We start from the raw sequence: 21,736 nt of genomic DNA on the forward strand, positions 1-21,736 counted from the left end.
TCATTATTACTAAACACTCAGTTAAATTTAAGCCAAATTACAATGTATATACTTTACTGAAACAATGGGTGCGCATCATTACCGCTACATTTCAAAATTAATTGTCATTACAGCTACACACTCATTACCGCTACAAAAAGGTTACATTACCGCTATATTTAAAAGTATACATTACCACTACATTGCCTCTTTCGTTAGCCAGCGGCTTATGCATATACAGATTGATTTAAACTACATGTACATCCATAAGACCTGTTTCACCTGCTCACCACGGGGAGGTGAAAGTAAGACTTTGAACCGAATGTTTTTGTTTTTGTTTTCAATTTTTATTTAAAATCTATTTTATTTAATAAAACATTTTAGAAAGTGTTAAAACCGAGCATCGTTCATGGATAAAACACACGCCGTCTTTACATAGTTGGTAGAGCTTTGAAGACCATTTGCTTGATGTACTGCTTTCTGGAAATCTCTTATCTGAATTCCATGTATAATGAATAGAACTTATATTCTGTGTGATTGCAGGCGAATTCGATATGTAGCGGTAATGAGTTGTAATCGACAATAGTCTTATTGATAAAATGTAGCTGTAATGATCACCCGAAATTTGGAAGAAATGTAGCGGTAATGAGTTGAAATTTTTCGCAATGTAGCGGTAATGTTGACCTCCCGCAACAATATCAACCAATACAATAAGGTGGGGGAAAATATGGCAATTTCCAGTGGAAAAGAATTCCTTTTACATGCATCCAGATGTTGAGGATATGTATAACCATGATAAAGCTCATAGTTGAAATCTTGACTCATAGATTTATGTGTCCAAATTTTAGCAGAGAAAGGGTCATATTATATTTTGATTCTTATGTCATATTTTATAAGGATATCTCATTATTCCATTTACTACAAACCTCATGTTCTAGAAAATATTTTAAAAAATAGTTTTATGTAAAAATGAACATAAAAAATATTTATGCTAATTGATCATAGCCATTTTTAATTTTTTTTTTGGGGGGGGGGAGGGGGGTTCTCATTTTTTTTAATTTTAAAACTCCCTTTTCAATGAAATTTGGGTATTCATATTCGATCACTTTTAATTCCTATAAACCAAAAATGTTCTGTGCCATTGTTAAGTTGAAGTTGTTTAATTGGTCATAATTTAAGGAAGAAGATGAAAATATAATTATATATTTTGCATGTAAGATGTACCTCATAATTAATATATTTATGAACATATATGTAGAACACTTAATCCAAAAAATTCATTTATTAGTACTGGTGAGCTTAATACCAAAACTGATTAATATTAGTAGTTTCTTTGATAATTAATTAACAATGATCATGATACATGTACTCGTACATCCAACATATTTTTTATCTCCTTAATGCACAGGCTGGGATATTCATTTTAGATTCAAATATTCTGGTGTTCAGTGTAGTGAAGATTTGTTTTTGTTTAAATTGTGGAGAAAAAGGAGAGGGTTCGGGGGATAACACAGAAGGGATCTCACTGCATATGACTTTTATATGGGGTGGGTTGGGGTAATGATATATCTTATGCGAACATTTATGGACATTTGGCTCTTTTAAAATTTTTGGGGTTTTTGTTTGTGAATATCCAATACCGTAATTATTAAACTAAATTGTTTTGTTTGTAGGAAAGAGTAAAGAGTTGCTGGAATACTGTTTGGAAATGAGAGAGATATGCTTGTGGTGATTTTATAATTAAATATTCAAACCCAGTTAAATATGTACACTGACATCATTATGCGAGGGCACAAGTAAAACCCTCTAAAATGCTGAATGAGGACAGGGAGAGATTTTATTGGATATTAAAGATTACAAAATGAAAGTTTTCTCTTCTTGAAGTTATGCAACTAATAAGCATTACAGAGATGCAGCTTAAAAGAAGTGAACAATGATATAGTTGTATTGGTAAATACATGTTGGTATTTCATTTGGACAACTAAACAAATTCTTTACTCAATGAAATAAAAAAAAATAATGATTTGTAACCTAAGGCAATAGATGAATTTCAGAATTTATAAGTGCATTGATTTTATGAAAATGCATTGATTCTATGAAAATCTTCTTCTTTGCTACTGGAGATTATTTAAACAAACTAAGTGCATGATTATGATAGGCAAGGATGCCTCTTCCAAAATTTTTAAATATATGGCCTCAGTTTTTGGTGTTCTTGAGGAGGGGGGGGGGGAGGGGGGCTCTATTGATTATATAGTGAAAATGCATTAATTCTATTAATTAATCATTAATTAATCCTGTCTGCTCCTTAGTGTTGAGCTGATAAATAAATTGCTTAGCTATGATGTAAATGGGAGCTTCGAACAGAATTTTTAAATCTTGTGGTCCTAGGGTCAGGGGTTCTGGCATAACGAGGAAGGGGGGGGGGTTGGCTTTTGATAATATAGTGGAAAAGTGTTAATTCTTTGAAGTCCGTAGTTATGATGATGAGGGTAACTCTTCCAAATTTGTAAATTTCTTGACCTTGGTCTTGGGTTCTGGTGTTAGGGTAAGGCTTTGTTGAATCTGTAGTGAAAATGCATTGTACCTGTGAAATTCTTCTCTGCTTCTGGGCATATCGGAAGCAAACTGAGTAAAAGTTTAAATGATATAAGTAAGCTTATTTCTACCAGATTTTTGAACATCTGAACCATTTGTTTAAGCAGGGCTCTATTAATTTGTATTCTACTGATAGAAGTTATTCCCCTTTTCCATTCACCTCTGATAATTAATCACTGTAAATAATGTATTTGAAAGGTTAATAGAATAAGATAATTATGCAAGAATGTTTATCGTATAATTCAAAAAGTACTTTCTTAGTTTTAATAATCAGGCAGACCTGTAAGTAATAGATAAATAAAAATGAGACAAAAATAACTTATCTTATTAAAAGTTCTTCAAAGACCATAAGAGAGGTCAATGCTAGAGGTCTTAATATGGGTTTAAAAATAGTACAGAAGCACTAATAGTTTGTTAATAGTCTGCATGGTGATAGTGTTAAGTGGGGGACAGATTAGAACTTAAGTTATGAGTTGATACTGAATACTAGACTAATTATTTTGTTGATCCTGTTCTTCCTACTTCTCTTGCTTTACGGCAACAAAGCTTCCACTATCAGTGTATTTAACTTCTAAATTGTTGTATTGTACTCAGGTGACCGTTAAGGCCCTTGGGCCTCTTGTTTTAATATAACTTCAGTTATAAATTTAACTTAAGTTTACCTGTGTATCAAGTTTCATTGAAATCTGACTAAAACTGCAGGGAGAGAGTTCTAAGACCAGTTGAAAAATGGAACAGATTAGGTCAAACTCATAAGTAATGCTTTTAGAGTCATGCAGACATTGGGATGGTTGGAATTCTGTGATTTCCAAGGTAACAAGGTCAATGCAAAATCCGAATATTGGAAGGTCAATGTTAGCTCAGGAGTATAATCAACATTAGGAAATGTAATACCAGTGCAATGTCAGGAGCAGATTCAGGCAGGGGTGCTCCCAGTGTGTGCCGCCACTAAACCCCCTCAAAATATTTTAAGATATAGTTTCACTGTCATACATTGATATACATGTTTACTAAAGGTAAAATAACACTCACTTTGAGTCAAAACGACGTTCTCTGTTTATTGAATTTCAAAAGCTTACAGGGGCACCCCTTTGGACAGTGCTTTGGACCCACTACGAATGGTGGTGGTCCATAGCCTGCTCTCCACTTAATAGCACCTCCCCTGACAAAAATCCTAGATCTGTATCTGAACGAGGTTCGAAGAACAACATCACAAAATATTTAAATTATATCTATTGAATTGTGATTATCAATTTTAATGTGTATGATGATTGACAATTATATCTTCTGTTCAACAGTGTCTTTACGCGAACTAAAATGTAAAATGATTGAAGGAAGAAAGGAAAATGATGCACATGACAAGTAAAATATTCCCGTAGCATATTGTCTGCGGCAAAATTTGAGGGTCATATTATATTCTTTCAGAGGGAAGGTATAATTGGAGAAGGGGTGGTCAAAATTCATCCTTTCCCTATTAAATAAACAGCAAAAGATTATTAAAAAAGAAGTTGGAACGGGGGTGGGGGTAGGGGGCACTTCTGACTATGTGCTTGTACTACTAGAAGTACATTCTATATAATTATATAAACATGTACATATGGTTTAATGATAAAAGCATGTTGCTTCAGTAAGTAGTGTTACAACGCAAAATTTAATAACGCAAAATGTAATAAAGTAAGATTATTACATTTTGCTTATTACATTTTGCATCGAGATCGACACAGAATGTAATAACGCAAAATGTAATAACACAATTTTTGGATTACTGACGAAATTTAATGCTGTGGTTTAAGAGGAGTTGTGCTGACAAACTGTTCATCTCTATATTCAAGATATGGCCAAAAATCTAGTTTGAAAAGTGCCGAAATTCCCAGAAAAATAAAGGAATTGGAATTTCCTGGTAATATGCACATCTACACATTGTGTCCTAAATATCTGCAAGGTTTGGCGAAATTCTATGCAGCGGTTTATCAGGAGTTGCGCTGACAAAAAAACAGGACTGACGGACTGACTGACTGACTGACGGACGGGTCAAAAACATTACACCTCACGCAACTTGTTGCGTGGGGTATAATAACCAAAGATTGATCATGGGTCCATTAAAATCTTGATATGCATGTACGACGTGCATGTGTACATTGGTTAGCAAATTAGAAGTGCATGTGTGTATGTCTAGCGAGGAGAAGCCGGGGGGAGGTGTAGGAATTACTCATATGTTGATCATTGTATTTTTATGCACATGTAAAAATTTTCCAGTTTTATTGTTGAAGAGAGAGAGAGAGAGAGAGAGAGAGAGAGAGAGAGAGAGAGAGAGAATTTTATTTTTGCTGGTCTGCAATGCACATGATTTGTAAAACAGTATGAAATCTGAATTGTCAAGAAACCTCCTTCCTGCTAGATTTACACCTGCCAGTAAAAATAAATAGATTTCTTTTCTACATTCCAGACATGTGCCTATCAAAAAGCAGAAGCAAACTGATACACTGATCAACGAAATACGATAATGAAATCAGATCTAATGAAAGAATTAGCATATGTTTATTTTTCCTTTTGTTTAATTTTTTTAAATCTATTTTCGTCGTGCACTCAATTGAAAATTATTCTCAACCTGACGGACTTAAAAGTGTGTTATTACATTTTGCGTCGTTGCATTTTGCTTAATCTCGATGCAAAATGTAACAACGCAAAATGTAATAATCCAAAAATCGTGTTATTACATTTTGCTTGATCTCGACGCAAAATGTAACAACACAAAATGTAATAATCCCGGTTTATTACATTTTGCGTTGTTATTACATTTGGCGTTGTGACAAAGCAGTGAAAATATTGGTCATGATTTTATATAGGTACTTATTGCTTGTTTCCATGGAAACAGCACAGTGCAAAAAAAACTATGCTGCAGTAATTCAGAAATGTGAACAGTTTAAGTATTCATCTGTGTATATCCGAGTAAGTATGTGAATTATAAGTATAATCAAACACTGAGGCTATAAGTTTTGTATATTAATAAGTCAATAATTATAGGGATCTTTCCTGAACTATTTGGTTGCCATAGCAACTGTTTTTTTTTTTTTAATTTTTGACTTTCTATTTTCATGTAAGTGAAATGACAAGGTTAATGTGATTTATTTCATTGAAGAAGAAATATAATCGTGTAATAAGACTAAGATTTTGTATATTTAAAATATCAATAATTTAAGGGATTGTTCTTGAACCGTGTTCCAGAACTATTTTGTTACCGTAGCAACATGATTTTTAGACATAAATTTTATTTTTTTAATGGAAATAAAATGATAAATATAATAAGTGTGATCTATTTTATTGAAGAACTTTAATCATGTACTGAGGCCATAATTTTTCAATAACGATATCATCAATAATCATAATGATTGCTCCTGAACTATTTGGTTGCCATAGCAACACAATATTTTTTAATTTATGAACTATATTTTTTTAATAATGTAAGTGAAATGACAAGGTTTATTAGTGTGATTTGTTGTACAAATGATTTTCTGAAGCTATAATGTTCAAAAAAGGAGCCAAATGTTGAATCTACAAATTATTCCAAATTCTCAATTGCAACCATTTTTGTTTTCATTTTGATTTATTTTAAGAAATAATACCTATCTAGAAATTTTATATTTTGTTGAGTATATAATGTACTTTTAATGATGGTAATTGTTATGGATTGTCTGCGTTTTCTTGCTACTATATTTTTCCAATTTTTAAAAAAATTGACACTTTTCACTGATAGACCACTCTTTCATGACCTACTACTGAATCATTTCATTATTTGTGGTAGTTACTCCAACAAATACATGTAGTCCATCAGAGTAGGCAACAATTAATCCCGTAAAAAAATATGTAGAAAATAGAAATTTAAGATGAAGTTGGTATAATTTCAGTAGGCCGCTCCATAATTTTGGCCTTAAAATGGTGGTTTTGATTCCCATAGCAACCGGTACTCAAATTTAATAATTGACCGCAAATATGCTCTATACATGGTGTTTCTACAATACATGCAAAATATCAGCGAAATCTGTGATGTACCATTTCCAACTTTTTTCTAAATCCTTTGATTTTTACAGAGAATGACTCTTTAGATTTAAGGGGATGAAGGACACATGGTCACATGACTCTGTTTAACTACGTCATAGTCTCCGTTTATATAAGTGCAAAACGTGTAAAGCATGAGTTCTTGTATAATTTTTTAACATTTTTTTTGAACTTTGATAACCATCTTAATTATATTAAAAAAATAAAAAGTTTTAAAATTCTTGTAAACATTAACAAATTATGAAAAAGATTGATCCACTCCTCTGTTTCCCTAAACTGCGCGTCCAACAAGTCGGTGACGTCATACACGATCTGTTAGTACAGCCAGATCATACTCAGTGAATACAGGGGCGGTATTACTTTGTGAAAACAGGTCTTAATCATTATATGATAAAATATTCTGAGACACGGGGAATACAAAAATTATTTTTGCATGGCTGATGACGGAAATCTTATGTAGGTATATCTTATTTCGCTTATTTAGCTACATGTGACGTCATAGTTGGTTTTTCCCGCACTCGAGAAATGTAAACATGACACGTTTTTGTCATGCTTATGTCCTCTTTAACGATGTCCTGTGCAATATTGAGGTCAGCTTCACCATTCGAAATTTTTACAGTTAATCAGTAATTTGAAGGACTTACATTTCAACGTAAATTTAAAAATATTGAATGATAGAATTTTTGGTAAATTACGTTTTTTGTTGTTAAAGTTGTCTTAAAAAGTACGTAATTTTCGCTATCTAGATGCAATGTGATAGAAGAAACTTGCTTTTTCGAATTTTAAACCCTATTCATACTATGAAATATTTTAAAAGATACATGTCCACTTACATATTTTTTATCTTTGCTTAAAAAATCCCATTATGGACAGAGTAATGGGCCCATAACATGGAAAACTAAAACTCTATTTAGATACTGTGGGGCATAGTATTTGTCAATCAATATCTCTAAAATAAGGTTAGAAACCTAATGATATAACTGCTTTAAGATATGTGGGACATACTTAATAAGGAATATACACAATATGAAAAAAATTGAATGACAGGTATTTTTTCACCTCAAGGTCCTTCTTCCCCTTAAGCTTTGAAAGACTTACTGCATGTTTCTCTATTACTTGAAATTCAAAACGTATTAGATTCCTCATGATCACAGTATATACATTTTGTGTTTTCATTGCGGATAAACCGCGGAAATTAAGAATTTATTAATTCAAATGAAAACCTATGAATAAAAAATCTGAGGTAATTAAAGATGGATCGACCTGTGACGTCAAAGGCGATAATGGGTGATTAGCTTTTCACGCTATTCTTACTGAAATACGTACACGCGATACAACCTAGATTTTCTACGTTATGGACGCCAAATCACTACTTTTGTGGATTTGAGTTTGGATATCAAACACGATACGTTTGAACAATCAATACTAGAAAATTCCCAAAATATGTAAACATGGTAAAATATGAGGACGATATATAGCGAGGAAGACGCGGCGAAGACGAAGAAACTTGCATTCACAACCCACAATACGATTTGATTTGTCATATTATCACACGTATTAACCTATTGTTATTCACAAATTTAATAATATAGAATTTTGTTATTGTTTCATCTATATTAGAATATCAATTTATGCAAATGTAGTTTCATAGATTTTGTAAGGGATAACGGTCTTGAAAATAATTTTCCCATCACAAAACATTACGGTAATCAGAGCTGATAATACAAATACGGATTGTAATATAAAGAATATAACAAATGCAGATTATTTTTTTAAATCACAGTAGATTTCAATAATATGAAATAAATTGCAAATTTGCATACCCTTCTTTAACATAGGCGCATTAATTTTAATCCAGTCATAATTTAATGTAAATAAGCGACTGAATCCTCATCGAATACAGAATAGGGCCGGGGTATTTACTAATTACTTTTTATCATATAATCAATGACTATGTATAAAATGAAGAAAAAAAATTCCGCTATAAAGAGCAAGGTTCACTTAGTACCTTTTTTGTTCCTATGAGTTCCTGAAAAATCAGAACTGCTCAAGTTTGGATGACAATGCATTAACTATAACATGGGTCCTTGGAGACTGCATATCTATTGAAAAGGACGTGATTTTCTTCCTAGTCAATGCATTATGACATCATTAAATACGTCATTATTCCAATATCTTGAAATTTCCTTCAAAAATGGTCTAAAGAATAAAAGGTATTGTTCAATATATTATATATAGAGCACAACCTCTGATCTAAAATGTGCAATTATATAATAATAGAACTGTTACTGATGATTATAAAATATGTTTTATTTTTTGGATCGAAGGGTGTGCTTTCATTTTTATTGTTTACTGAGGGTACTCAAATACACCTGTTTTCTGCAAATTTCAAGAACATTGCAATATCAAAAACCCTGTTTTCAAATACCTGGACTCTCAAAGGACACTTGTCATAGGAAATGAAAGCACTTAGTCACTATTTAATAGTGATGTTAGAAATGGGACATATGGTGAGAGTGAATTAATTGATATAAGGGCAGGGTCATTTTATGCAGGAAGCGAACCTTTGCAAATTTATTCGTTAATCACCTTTTCTGTCTTTATTTTCTTACTAACATGACGACACCATGCACATCCACACCGTAGCCCGCTGAGATTTTATGTATATCCATCATAATTTTATGTTTTAATCAATGATAATACCTTAGACCAAGCTTGATTTCTATACATGCAGTGTGCAAATTCCCATCTCTCTATCAATGAATTGTCGCCTATATGGCGTCACAGCAGTATGACGCCGAAATACGATTGAAATATGCATCTCTTAACTCGCAATATCACTTGAAATATGCTTACAAAAAGTAATAAACAAGGTTGTAGATAATATATTTCATAAAATTACGATTTTTTTTAGAGCAATTTAATTTCTTAAGCAAAATTCTACTACGCAATACATTTTTTTTAGTTTTATGTTGAAATTAAAGGAAATCCCCAAGGGGCGAAGATGACATGATATCAAAAATGTAATCGATCTTTTTAATCTATTTTTAAAGAGCTTATTTGGCGACACATATGACACACAGCAAAGAAATACAGTTATGTCAATATTACAAACACGTTTGTAAATAGTCCCGGCTAACATTGACGTTTAAACAATCGAATTTTATCTATTTCTCTCTGTTTAGATATTAGTTAGCCATTGTCGTCTATAGTTATACATCCAACTATGAAACAGATGTACCAGACTCTGTGTTGTCTTTTATTTCGAGTTCACTTGGACATATCGAGTCGATATATGAATGGAAGTAAATAATTTCGTTTAATAAAACGTCGTCTATATATCTGAATGACGAATTGAAGGTCACAGCAAGTCTTTTCTTCTTCAAATTCTGCTTCATAGGAATATACTCAACATCCTTTGAATATCAACTTCAGAGTACTTTTGTGTAGAATAAGAGTGATTTTTAACAATTTATAATAATGAGCCTTACAAAAAAAGACATTATTACGAGGGTTGATCCAAAAGTTCGTTTCTTATAGTATTTTATTTTTTATTGGTGGAAGTGATTGAAAATTACAGATGGAGATGTATACACTTGTTGAATTTTTTTTAATAAATATATTTTAAATATTCATGATAGTAACACTTTGGCAGTTGTCATAGAAACGGATGTTTGAAAATGCGGGGGAGACTTTTATTCGTTAATTATCATTTCAATACTTAATACTCACTGTGAGGAATAAAAACACGTTAAATAGCATATAAAACGAAAATGATGTCATTCTTGCGATTGCTTGACCTCTTATAAACCTTTGTGTGAAAGTTTTATCGATTTTACTGGATATTTAATTTTTCTATTGATGATTTGTTGTTCATCATGACATCGTGAGACAACGTCGAAATTCGGTCAAGTAATAAGTTTTGTGAAAATCTCTGGAACACTCCGACTTAAACGCATATACCACTAATACAGACAGGACAAAAGTGCAGTAAGCCACTTGCTCTCCAGTAGCGTGAGAAATTTAAGGAAAAAAGAACTTCCATGGATGATGATGAAAGAAGTGGCCGCCTATTGGAAGGTCGTTTTTTTTCCTCGTAGACAAATTGAGAGCGTTAATGGACGTGGACCGCCGACGTATTGTGGTTGACATTGCTACTGATATAAGAACATCATATGGAACAATGGCGCGTATTTGAAAAATGATCGTAATTAAAAGAAAGTGGGTGCGAGATGGGTACCCAGGCTTTTCTCGAGAGCAAGAATGGAGAAAAGACAGTCTTATGTAGAATTTCTAAGTCGATTTGAACGTAAGGGTGGGACGCTCCTACAACGCGACGTGACATACCTAATCAGGGCTAATGACGTTACGTCGAAGTCTCCCCCGGATTTTACAACTGTCCATGTAAAGAAGACTCCTGTGACCTTTATGGTAATTGGAACTTGGTGAAATTTTCCAGTATTGTTGCATAATGGCTCTATTTTATAAAATTTTTAATATGTCTATTGTTTGCTTTAATCACATCACGATAAAATTTTAGAAAGAAATTCCACGAATTTTTTTTTATCAAACCTCGTATAAGCCTCATCATCTAGAATATTGTTTAATGTTTATGTTGTCTTTCTAATTCTTAAAACTACGCCGATTTAGTGAAAACGGAAGGACGGGTGGTTTGTATATTTACTTTTCACTTTCTAACACGATTCTTTAATATGTTTCTTAAATACTTAATTCATTCTGACAAGGTTTTATGTCTTTCCCTTCATATTTCGCCAAAAGTCTAGCATAATCTTCGATCGACAAAATTTAGAATAGAAATGAAGTTCTTTTGCAATTCGAAATATCGGGGCTTGCTGTATTGAGGACCTTTTAAAATTTTTGCTTTTGGGTCGTCATTTTCAACTTTATTAATTGATGGCTATAAAGTCCAATATGATAATTAGAATTTGTTCTTAATGGACAAAATAACCATGTATTAAATCAATCACAGTATCAAAATTTCTTTTCTACGAAGGAATTTCTGAAATGTTTTTATTTTTATAAAACTATATACAATGCAAAGTATAAAAATTCGTATAAATAGCGAGGCTAGGATGGCATTTCAATTAATTACATTAATTGTCAAATTTATTACGCAAAAGTCATCGATAATCTACGAATTAAGTAATAAAAACCTAACAAATCCATTATTTCTACTTAATGCAGACAGATTTCAGTTATTAAAAGTGTACTTGCCTTAAACAGAACTCCACTTCGTCGCTTGAGAATGTTAACGATAAGCTGTGCATGCAATTACGTCATAGTCTCCCACATAAAATATGTAGACAGACAGAAAACGTGATCTTAGTGGGGATATTGGTGGGGGTCGCAACTCGGAGTTTAGATTAAATTTATAGTACTTTGAAATTTCTCTTATCATTCGTATCAAGTTTCTAGGGCTATAAGATAAAGAAATTAGGACATTTTGAATTTACAAGGTATGCAATCTATATTGATTTTTTTATTACGTAATTTTGCAAATTTTTCCATGATATAACCCGTGTTTGTCAGCACAGGAAAGAAGCTTGCAACAATGTTACACACTTCATGTCTACTAAATTTAATTATTTTCCTGGTATAAAATTAATAACAATACATGTATAAACTTTTTAACATAGAGTATGCAATCTTGATACATTTTTATTTTTGTTATATATAGCGTTCCTCCCTTAACAAGTTTTAATTCAAAAATACATTAAAATAATTTATGATAAAATTACCATATGTAGAACTGCTCTGACGGAAAGGCAAATTTCTTTAATTTACATACACACCTTTAAATCGAAGTTGCTAAAAAGTATAATTCTGTAAGCACATTTTATTCTTGAAAATACAGGCTGTGATCTGTAATTTTAGATATTGTTAACGAGGCCCAATCTAGCTGGAAATGACGAAAACGGACCGATAAAAATTTTGAATTTTTGGATAAATATTTGAATGTATTATGCTAAGAAAAATTTGAATTAATTTTGTAATCTTGCCTTTATTATAGTGAAATAGGGGCTATTTCAAGAAATGGACCATTTTTGTGGTTTTATATACAATTATATACTAAAACTGCCTAATAAACAAAAGAATTGACAAACTAAAAAAAAAAAAGAAATAAAGGTTGAAATGTTTTGCCTTTCACATATATTATGCAATATCCATTCCTCATTTGAAAAATGAAAAGAAAATCGGGGTTGCCTTTACTGTTGCAGTGAAAAGGAGGCATGTCGAAACACAGAAAGGGGACCTATATATCTAACAAGATTTATGATAAGTCGCAGTGGGTTTTCATAACATCAACAAATGATTGTTATATTATATAAGTTGCTCAAAATTAAATACTTCTTACATTATTTTTCTCTCCATCCTTAATTTTGTTTAACACGCAGCGTTGTTTTACGTAAGAAGGGAGGTGATGAGGGCGACAAAATAAGGACATTAAGTAATATTATGTATTATTATATGATTGAATAATTCCCATCTCTCTGATTGGCTGAGATCCAACAATGTTAGAAAAACACTACGTTATATTGACCTGCACGTGATCTTCCAGGTCAATATAAGGAATTATTTATTCTACATTGGACCAAAAATAGATAGGGAAATTCCAAATTGATGAAAATAGTTTTGGAAAGTTATTTCACTTATTGCACCTGACATCCACTCATATGAACATAACATTAAGGCACATAGATTCTTGGGTGAGGGGTCGGGGAGGGTGGGGGGGGGGGGTTGCAGGAGACCTGCCCCTCTCCCCACCTTTTGAGAATGTTAAGTTTTAATTTAAATTTTAAGGAAATTTCAATGAAGGTCCCCTCTCCCCTCGAAAAGTTTATGGACCTTTACATCCCACCAAACAAGATTTTGATTTGGGAGAATTCTTTTCCTTTTTTATGCGGGGAGGGGGGGGGGTAGTCAAAGATTTGTTTTTAGGTAAGTTGTCAATTTTTTTCCCTTTTAATGCCCCCTTTTTTCAAAATCAATCCTATATATATGCCTGAAATTTATTTTTTCTACATTGCACCTAAACGAAAATTAAAAATTCCAAAATAATACAACTGGTTTTTTTTTAAGGCCGTTTCTCTCATTATGTTCAGCTAGTACTTCAGTGGATATGAACAAGTAAGATGGCATGGATTGCTTAATGAGTGTGTGTCATTTAATCATTCAATCATATAATAAAACAATTATTGCTGTTTTTTCGGTCAATACGATGATTTAGCCACCTTCGAAGTACAATATTCACCGAGCCCGGAGTGAATATTGTACTCCTCAGGTGTCTAAATCATCGTATTGACCTCAAAAACCAGCAATAATTGTATAATATATAGGAAACTGTAAAATTCAGGAGGGCGGGTATTGATTCATATATTTTATATTTTAAAAAGGCTAATGCATGTATACTTAAGTCATCAATAAAAAGGAATAGTAAACACATCAAGGAGAAACACTAAAATCGTTTACTTTTCGTTGCAGTGGTTGTTCAATCTCATGAATTGCAATAATGAAATATAAAAACTAATAAAACTTTACTTAGAAATTGATACCTCAAAATAAATTATGTTGATTATCAATTAAAACATTTATTTATTAAAACATGGAAATTAATATAAATGCCAGAATGAGGGAGCTTTCAACATTGAACACTAATACCAGGTATGCAAGAATAGCGAAACATTTTAGCGCAATCGGACGTCATCTTAACTGTAAAGTTACTGTTTTCAATTGTGACGGCAATAAAGGATATGTGACGCGTCTGAAACGACGCTGCGTGAATACGTATGCGCAGATCATTAAGATTCGGCCTCTTTAAATACAGGCTTTTTAACTGTCACTTTTATGGAAGAGAATACTGCATGTCTATTCCTTAAACTTAAATTTAGCAAAAAGGTTGTGACGAAGTAAATGATAGTTATATTCCCAGTCACGTAAATATACTTAATAATAACGACCTTAAATCACTTACAGTATTTTAAAAGGGCAAATTTTAGGGAAACCTGATCTTTCAGCAGGCGTCAAATTCATAATTATTATAAATTCTGTCGACAATTACGCCAGGCGATAGTCCAAACATGGAAAAGAAGACCTTGGCATTTCGTCAGATTGTATTCAAAGTATCAAATGGATGTTGAAATCTTGCATTAAACTGTCGAGGGGCAATATGAAAACCAACTGTAATCCAACTTACACTTATAGTTCCCTTTTTAGGGAAGAAATTCTTCAAAATAATATGTCAGCTATAAACAGTTTTAATATTCCCAGCAATTAGATTGAATTTGAATTACCATGCCTATACTGGATTCCTAAACTATATAAAAATCCATATAAACAGATACATAGCAGGTTCTAGTTCTATCAAGCTTCCTTCATTACTCTCCACCAAAATATTAACAGCAGTGATGGAGAAACTTAAGAAATACTGTATAACGTACAGCATATTTGAGAAGGTGGTGTTAATCAGGTGTGGATACTAAAAACTCCGAGAAACTTTTAGAAAATTTGAAATCACGAATTTTTACCAAAATTCAGTAGCACGAAAACGTACGGACTTTTTAAACACTTTATACAGCCATTCCTTACGATAAATTGAAGACTACGCCTCAACTGCTTTTTCAATAAAAATCGAACATGTTTTTGTACTCATATGAAGATTCATACACTTCTACATGAAAAGAAGTCTTTTGCTGTGGTCTTCCATTCGACATTTAGATATATCGACGAACTGTTATCAATTAACAATATTCAGTTTCATTCCTACGTTATAAATATCCTTTTAAATCGAAATAAAAGACACCACAGATTCTGACACATCTGTTTCATATTGGTTATTATACCATAGAAAGACATGAAAGGCGTACTAACAACTAATCTATGATAAACATGATGACTTCAACGTTTTATTGTCAACTTCCCTTCTTTATGTAGCAATATAACACTATCACCTGCATATGGTGTTTATGTCTCGCAGTTGATTCAATACACAAAAGCATGTTCTACTTTCGCAAAATTTGGAAAACGGGGCAAGCTATTGACAAATAAGTTGATAACACAAGGATGTCATAAATCTCGGTTAAAGTCAACATTTTGCAAATTCTGTGGTCGGCACATTAACCTTGTTGGGAAATATTAGCTATAGTGAAGTCGAATGTTGACTGACGTTTTCATAAAAACTGTTAGACCATTATTTTCACTGAATTGTCTACGGAATTTTTCCGTTCACCCGATCATGTCAAAGAGCACACGGCGGGTGTGATTGGTCGAGAGGAGATGCTTACTCCTTTATGGCACCTGATCTCACCTCTGATGTTTTAAAAGATCATGTTTGCTCTGCTCACCAGTTTATTTGCATTGTTTCAATGAATTTTCAGCTTGATTACTATTCGTGATATTCATATTTGATACTGAATATAACAATATCATGTTTTATCTTTTTCTTCATATTTTGACTTTCTTTGAAGAGCCTGTTGGTCCCTTGGAAGGATTGCTTATTTGTGTAAGTGTGTGTTTATTGGTCTCAAGACTAAATGAAATTCATACCCCAAAATACCCTAAATGAAAAAAAGACTCCAAACTTTTAGAAGCAGCCAGAATAATCATTGGACTAAGATAAAACACCTCTCCATCAAAGTTGTATGAGGAATAAGGGTGGGATATTTCACAAACAAGAGTGAAAATTCATAAGATAAATAAAAAAAAATAATAACAATTCATCCAAAATTTTGGTTTAAACAGGCGTTGCCAGGGACTATAGATCAGATGTTTCTACTTAAAAAATTTGTAAAAATATCAATTTTATTTAAAACTACGCGTACAATGTATTTTGTGTTTCTGTGCTTCTTTAATATGATCGATGCGCTTATTCAACTAAACAGCTTTACAAATATCAGCCATTGAGCGAAGGAGATAACGGTCGTAACATTTCAAATAACTGTTAGAATCTTAAGTCACTAAACTGTCTTACTGATGAGGTCATCAAGAGAGTTAATAAAGAATTAACTCTAGGAAGAGAGACTGACCCTTTTCACAAACCACCGTTGTCATTCCTTAGATTATTCCTAGTAGGCATTGTATCTAAAAAAAGATGGCACATTTACCCTTATCCACTATTTGTATTACCCCAAGTGTTAGCAATTTTATCGATTAAAAGTATTGGTCAGTCAAGTATATTTCCTTTACCTCCGGAGGGGGAACTCATATCACTCTTAGACAATGAAAATGCTTTTCGGATATTACCAGCTTACCCATCTGACTTTGAATTACGAGGTTACAAAATTCAATGCAAGATATTTGTAGACATACCTACCATTTGTTTGTTCGGTAAGCTGTTTAACATTTAAAGAATTTTCAACTTTCTTGGAATGGGTTGTAAGAAGTCAGAATCATTGTAATAATGTTGTCCATTATCTGGACGATTTCCTTCTTGCAAGCAGGGTGGGTACCCATGCAGGAATGCAGTGAGCTAATGTCGATCTTCAACCAAGTTTGTGCAGAATTAGGAACCGCTTGCAAACGAAAAAAATCCCACCAATAAACTAGTATTTCTAGGCTTTGAAATTGACACTATTGACTGTCATGTCTATCAGGATTCCTTCAGACAAAATGGAGCAGCTTTGTCTTCAATTGTCATATTTTTTATCTCGTAAAAAAGTAAGTCTTAAGGAAATTCAGGCACTGACAGGCTTGTTAATTTTTTCCACTCGAGTTATACTTGCTGGTAGAGCATTTCTGAGACGCCTGTATGAAGCTACACGTGATCTCAGCAGGCCATATCACGAACATAGGGTTAGTGTTCAGAGGAGATAAAATATCTTGGTATGGTTCATGTTTTACAGTCATTTAATGGGGTCACATCATATCAGAAGGTAGACTGGGCCAGTGATTATGATCTAGAACTATTCACAGTTGACACTTCTGGCTCTGATAAATTTAGTTGTGGGGCAGTCTTTACAACACACTGGTCATTTCTAAGATTGCCAAATGAGTGGAAAGGGTCTTATATATTTAGGGACATTACATTCTTCGAGCTTGTTCCAGTTGTCATTGCATTTGCTGTTTGGGGTGATGAGGCAAACGTGTCATACTTCATACCGATAACAAAGCGTTTGTCACCATTCTGAATTCTAAGACCTCTTAATCAAATGGGGCTATGTATAAATTAAGACTAACAGTCCTCCATGCGCTGACATATAATATTCGATTTAAGGGTCAACATATTGAAGGTATTAAAAACATAAAAGCTGACTTTCTTTATTGGCAGCAATGGCTCAGACGTTCCTTCCCAGAGTCCGATCCACTACCAGCAGCAAACCAAGTGTCCTTCCTACATATAATTTACAATGAAGAGTTGAAGAGTTGCTAAGCTACTCGGTGTCTGAAAGCACAATAAAATTGTACATAGCTTCAGTAAGTCAATTCAATTAATTTCGCAGTATTTATCAGCGTGATGTAATCTGGCCCGCTGTTTTTCAGGATTTAGTTGATTTTGTGGCTTATCTTTCATATAAACATTTTTTCCCAAGTAAAGTTAAATCGTATATAGCTGGAATATCATTATTCTTAAGGCTAATAGTCTCCACTACACAACCAAATCATGTATTCTCAATACGATGCTATTAGTTTGGAGTAAGGCTAACGTTAGACACTCCTAAACCAATTTAAATTACTCGTTAGCATGGTTTCTATACTCCTAGAATTATGCCAATCGAGTTAAGAATCCACGATATTTAGCGCAGTATTTGCAACGGCTTTTTTAGCTACTTCAGAATGAGTGAGCTGATTCAAAACTCAAGGAATCAACCCGGTCATGCTATTCAGATTGGTAACGTTTGTGTAGCAAACAATAAAAATGAAGCATTTTTATACAGGGACCAGTTTATCCAGTTCAAATCTTGCAGAGCTACCTACATATAAAACAAAATTTCTCAGGGTTTTTTTTCTGTCACTACACGATATCAAGTCGAATCTATATTTATGAAAGTCATTCAGAGATTAGGTTTAGATAAAGAATTTTACAAAACTTATTCATTTCGCAATGGGGCACTAATGACATTAGTGACAATACATCTCGTGTAAGGGTGGATGGAAGTCTCGTTATATGTTTAGGTATATTGTGAAGGATACAAGTTACACACAGAGAAATTAGTACATTTTAAATATTAGGGCTGATAAGCAAGTGCATGCTTTGGAATTTTGCTATTGGTCACATGTTTAAAAACTTTTGTGTCCTGTGCTTTTTCTTTGCAATTGTCGTTTCTTTTGTTACAGAGCATAGAATATGGGTGGTTATCTGATCTCTAATAAAGAGGGTTTTTGTCATGTAAGGCAATCTGGTTTTTTTAAAATCTAGAATTAAAGAAACCGCATGCATCCATCCTCTGGTAGGGAAATAAGGGAATGAAGTGGAGAGAAAACTGTCCAAAGATTAGGACCTTCTTTATAATTGTCGACCCTCCTCACTTTTCTTATTCATTGTGGGACAACAACTGAAGGGGGTAAGTCAGTAGCTATAGATTTACGGTTTCAGATAAATAGGATCCTGCAGAAGCTGGCACAATGGTTGCCCTCAACAATTATAGTTTGGTGTGAAATATTGCCTCGCCTACAATGGAGGGGTGGGGGGGGGGAGGTAAAAACCAGAAAGCCATTAAGAAGATAAGAAAGCGCCTCGATTACAGTTTTGCAACATCTTTAATAAAGGCAGGGGGAAATATATCAGGTACCCAAAACCCGAAGCTGATAGTCCATATATGTTCTTAAGTGACAAGGTCCAACTTTCAGACTTGGGTTACTCCTTTTTCCGTATAGGTCACAACAAAGATTGCATGGTTTCCTTCCAAACCCTGATTGAAAGGTTTTACAAGCACAGGGAGTTTTGGGCTATGGTTGCGCTATGACTAGTTATGGGGATAGTTTCAGCCATTTATTTAACTTGGCTGCATTTTTATAGTTGTTCCTTCATGACAAGTCCATTTTTGGTAATACTTATGGCTTATTTGGACAATGCTTTTTGCCACCGAGATTTTGCATATTGCTGACTACGCTTTCTTTTCTGAGCATTTGGCTTTTTAATGCACTTACTGTTTGCAATGCTTTTGCTAACAATGTTCATTTGTGCCCTATCATAACGATTGCTCAGTCGGCAGAGTGCTCGCTCTGTGATCGTAAGGTTGTGGCGTCAAACCGTGGCTGCAACTGACCTAAATTGCTAAAAATAGGTAGCAACTGTTCCTTTGCCGAGCCCTCGGCGCTTTGAAGTGTACGTTGTGGGTTTTTCGGATGAGACCTTAAAACCCGAGGTCCTATGTCACGGCAGGTGTTGGCACAATAAAGATCCCTCGAAGCTCAATGACCCCGAGTACCGAATAAAGGTCTAAATTTGAAACACATTACCGGTGTATATTGACTTCTCTATATGAGTGAAAAAAATTCTCGAATGGGACGTTAAAAACATACAATCAATCAATCAATCTTTCAATCAATCAATCAAGTATATTTGCTTGTAATTCAAATTTATTAGCCAAAGTGTCAGATTATTATTATCAGACTAATTTCTTGGTAATTTTCTTTTCACATTTTAAGCAGCACAAGTGATGATTTTACTTTAGCTTTAAAGCAAATATTATTTAGGCCATCTTTATAAAAAGTTTGCTTGCCGTCTCCCGACTCAGGATAAAAAAATATTATATTTATTTATTATGGTGTTTATTCAAATACACTATGAAGTTAAAATGTTATTAATGAAATGGAAAACCTTATTTGATAATTAATTTATTAATAAAAAGTAATTCTTTCCTTGAGGATAGTCAGTCGGTCAGGAGAGGACAAACAACCATTTTTTAAAAGATGGTCTTGTTTTGAGTTCAGTCATATACGCCCCACTTGTGCTGTCACACAGTATCGTAGCGGTTATTGGACTTACCAGTAGGCGAATTAAGCTTTTTGTCATTAACTGTTACATTTATTAAGTGCATATAAACTAGTCACAAAAATGAACTCTGTTCTCCGGTTTAACTTGCATTTTTAGGGTTTGCCATTACAAGGCAGTATATTGATGCCTTAGCTCCCTCATTTAAGCAGCCGTGGCCCGTTGGGCCAAATAAAATATTTATCAGTTTCTTTTTGTTATTTGTCACTGAATACAAATAAGGCAATTAGCATTCAGCAATTCCTGATTTCAAGCATACATTCTGTAAACTGTAAACTATAGCTTACAATTGATAAACCTAGTTTATCAACACAAAAACCTTTAACTCATGTTTGTATATTTGGCGTGTCATACATAAAATAGTGAAAATTACCATCAAATTTTCCGTAATTAGCTAACAACGTACATTTATTACTTAGATGAAATATATGAAGATAACGAACAGTATTCAGGCTCAAAAGTCCATCAAACAATACAAGATAGGAGTAGAGAAAACACGGACCTCCAAACATCAGAGGTGGGATCAGGTGCCATGGAGGAGTGAGCATTCCCTGCCGACCTGTCACACCTGCCGTGTGCTCCTTGTCATGATCGGGAAATAACGGAAAAATCCGTCAACAATTCAGTTCGTAAATAATGGCCTAACAATTAGTGTGAAAAACGTCAGTCAGCATTTGACTCAATGATAAATTGTATTTGCTGAAAAGGTCATTGTATCGACCATAGAACTTACGAAATGATGACTTTAAACAAGACAGCTGATATTCTTGTTTCATCAACTTGTTTGTCAATAATTTACTTCGTTTCAGAAATTGTACATACGTAGAGCATGCTCTTGCGTATCGAATCAACTGAGAGATATATACCCCGTATGCAGGTGATGAAGGTATATTGCTGCATAAGTAAGGGAAGTTGATGATTGAAAAGTTAAAGTCATCGCGTTTATCATAAAGCTTGGTTGTTAGATTACCATTAACGTCTTTTTCAAATAAAATATCCAAATATGAAACAGATGTGTCAGACTCTGTGGTATCTTTTATTTCAAGCTCACAAGGATATATCGTATCGACATAGAATGGAAATAGCCATTGTTAATTGACAATACGTCATCGATATATCTAAATATCGAGTTGAAGGCCACAGCAAGTGTTTTCT

This window comes from Saccostrea echinata, unplaced genomic scaffold (genome assembly GCF_033153115.1).
Source record: "Saccostrea echinata isolate AGI-Se365-2 ecotype Australia unplaced genomic scaffold, CSIRO_AGI_Sech_v1 ptg000012l, whole genome shotgun sequence".
Taxonomy (NCBI): Eukaryota; Metazoa; Mollusca; class Bivalvia; order Ostreida; family Ostreidae; genus Saccostrea; species Saccostrea echinata.